Genomic DNA, 3,849 nt, shown 5'->3' on the forward strand with positions numbered 1-3,849 from the left:
CTCTCTCTCTCTCTCTCTCTCTCTCTCTCTCTCTCTCTCTCTCTCTCTCTCTCTCTCTCTCTATCTCTCCCTCGAAATATGTAACGCGTTTTGTTTGTACTTGTTCCTTTTCCATTATACTGTGTTTGTTTGTCATTTGTTTGGTTTGCCATCATGGTAACTCCATTATATTGCGTTATATTTACATAGCACATAACTACACCGTATCCATTCTGCCGCGTTGGGAAGCCTGCCTGACAAACATACACTGAGTCCAGCTGATACCAACTCAGCTATGTAGCTGTGTTTGCAGCTGTGTGTGTGTGTGTGTGTGTGTGTGTGTGTGTGTGTGTGTGTGTGTGTGTGTGTGTGTGTGCGTGTGCGTACCGACGTGCGTGTCTCCATGTAGTCTAGCATACGCGATTCATATCGCGGATGCATCTCACAGCAATCCGCAACGCTACTCACCTGTATAGAGTCACGTACGCCTTGTAGCGCCGAGTGTAAAGGCAGAGGTCGATGACTTAGACACCCACACACGCACGCACACACACAGACCACGCGAAATGCAGCAAGCGTTTTTTCGCCTGGTTACCTTCGTTTACAGCCGTAAACCGGATAATGCGCGAAGGTGTACGAATCCACTTTGTACCCTAATGTGCTAATATTTAGATATACGCGGGCACGGCGTTTTCCCGTTAGCGACGTGCGTGTAGTATGCAAATGAAACAGTTGATTCTAGCGATAATGCTTGTAAAGGTTAATAGTAATCATAGTCTCGTTAGGTCATTAGAAGAGAATTGTATATGCACTGGTGCGTCAATTTGCTTGGTTGTTAGGATTCCCGCATTGTGAGTGTGACAGACATCTAACCTAACAGAAACACGGCTCCTCTGGTACGTTTCTATGCGTATAAACATGCAGTGATGTTTCTTTCCATGGACCCACGCACGCATAGGCACGCGCACGCGCACACATACGCACGCGCGCACACACACACGCACGCACCCGCACGCACAAACAATATGAAATTATTTCATTCTTCTTCTCCCATTAAACATGATTATACTTTTAAACCCAGCGCTTTTTTTATCGCGTACGCGCGCGGTGAAATTCCAACTTTCAGTTTCTATTGACACGAGAGGCTCCCCTCGCGACTTCCGCGTGGTATGGGAACCTTCTACTTCTCGCACTTTCCCTCACACGTTCGCTGCAGTTATAACCGGAAGATGGACGGATGTAGCTTAATTGCAGGCCTAATGACACGCGTTTCGCCACTGTGCCTCTGTATATGGCATTTCGGAAGAATACATGCTATTTTTATGCTAAATGATGGGTGGAAGTGGCTGACCATTGGTCTGAAAAGGTGATGTACACGGAACCACGGCTCCGTCAAACCGGCCGCCGATAGCTATCAAACTTTCTCGCGTATCAAGGAAACTGAATTCATCGTTATGCAATTACACCGTCAAATCGAATCATTGCCACTATGCACACGTCGTTGTTATGTTTGGAATGATCCTTTAGAAGTGATCTGTTAGAATCCACTCGCTACGTTGCGTGAAGTATATCGTATGAATAAAACGTGCGTTTTATCGTATTCGAAGACACACAACACCTAAACAAACGTAGTTGTGGTAATAGCAAGCATTATATTTTATCGTTTACATGACAACTCCGCCGTCTTCTCCATTACACGTGCGTCATTTGCGATATCAAAGAACCCGTTTTTCTGGATCAGAGTGCACTGTTTCAGTGAAAGTGTCGTACGGCGGCTGGCGTATCGAAGTTCACTGGCCAGCCAATTGCGTTATTAGAGAAACAACCACACGGTGCTCTCCCTCGTGACAAAACCCCGTCGGCAACAGCAAACTTAATTGGTTTATTACGGCCTCATAATATGGATGCGTTATAACGATGGAATGAATGTTGAAGTACGTTTGTAGTAGGCGAGCGTCGAGTGAGGCGAGCGTATATATCCTTATATTTCCTTATTGCATTTGTATATTTCCTTATTGCATTTCAAGTGAGTATCATATATTTGAGGCTTGTTAATTATGCGCGAGGGGTCTCGCTCCCTTATCAATGTAAGTACACACGCGCACGCCGCTCACAAGCACACACGCGCATGCACGCGCGACACACGCACGCACGCGCACGCACGCACGCACGCACGCACACAAGCACACACGGGCATGCACGCGCGACACACGCACGCACGCGCACGCACGCACGCACACACACACACACACACACGCACACGCACGCACGACACACGCACGCACGCGCACGCACACACACACGCACACACACACGCGCGACACACACACACGCGCACACGTACTACACACGCCCGCACACACGCGCGTTATGACGTACCCACGCGTATGCACACATACCACATATAACTGTACACCAACACACAATCGCGCGCGAGGGCACGCACGCGCACACATACACACCCATACACACGCACGCACGCACTAACACATTCACGCATACCGCGCCTTCGGGCAACCCTTTCTATAACGGGTGAGAGCTTATAGGCCTTCATGATTGCCAGAACCCACGCTGCTGGCTATTGTTGTCCCCGCGTGCAACATAGAAGGAACAGTGCAGCGCACAACACAGGAGGAGAAGGAGGAGGAGAAGTACACGTACCCCACAGGTAGCCTCCACAAGTGCCGACAACTATACCGATAGTTTTACAGTACGTGCGAGCAATGACTTGCACCACCCCCGACGAATCATTTTCAGGCCGACGTCGGAGCGAATGCCCGGGCTCGCGATCTCGCTGACACGGATAAACGCTCGCGCGACAAGATTTTAAGGTCGACGTTGCTGTGCCATCATTGCCTGGTATCCATCTCTCGAGGTTATGACATCGCAGACGAGCAGCAGATTAGGATTATAGTGACATTGAGAAGGACGTCGGCGTCGTATATTATGAAAGCACCATTCTTGATTAATCCCCGCATTGCTGTATAATTGCGCGTCAGGCGGATCCGTGAATAATAGGGCCCCGACTCGGCTTCGCACAGAGCACTCCCAGGTTTTCCCCCCGTCCACCAGTTCACATCCAGTCGGGCATGGCGTTTCATCGGGCGGGATTTAGACGGGGAGTAAGAGTTCGGTGCGATTTGCGTGGCGATACGCCGGACGAGCGCGTAATACGACTTGACAAACGCCATCAGGCTTTTGTCGAGTGAAATCCTCCCTGAAATCGGCTCGGTTAGGCAGCGCACGTCTATACCACCTATACCCACAACCCGGCGTGCGTGTGCGTACGATCGCACCGTACCAGTCAGATCGGCCCGGGGTGGGTTCCCGATGGACAGCTGCATGTTGTGGAGGTGGGTTTCCCCCTCCCCGGGGTCCGGGGGTAATGCCCTCTTCACTCCGATCGCTCCTACGCCGCCGCGCGCCGCGCGCAGTGACCATTAAACTAACTGACGAGCGCGTGCGCTTTGTGCATTGTGCGGATTTTTAATAAGCCGTGCTGCGGCGGCGGCCGCGATGGACCGGAGTATGCTCGAGTTGCCGACCGTCGGGATCCACGGCCGCGCTTCGTCACTGTCCGCGCGAATTAGAGACTTAGAGAGACTAAGAGATGGTGGCTGACAGCGCGTCGTTCAAGATGATAATCTGAGAGTGCGTCGGCGTGTAATACACGTATTCGAGTGATTGAGAGCGTGAGGGGTTGGTATGTGTGTAACCATACACGACGACACGACAAGTGTAAGCGTAACCGTGTAATTAGCTACCGACGAGTTACTGCTGTTACTCTTTCTCTTTCTCTCTCTCTCTCTCTCTCTCTCTCTCTCTCTCTCTCTCTCTCTCTCTCTCTCTCTCTCTCTCTCTCTCTCTCTC

This window comes from Priapulus caudatus, unplaced genomic scaffold (assembly GCF_000485595.1).
Source record: "Priapulus caudatus unplaced genomic scaffold, Priapulus_caudatus-5.0.1 Scaffold212, whole genome shotgun sequence".
Taxonomy (NCBI): Eukaryota; Metazoa; Priapulida; class Priapulimorpha; order Priapulimorphida; family Priapulidae; genus Priapulus; species Priapulus caudatus.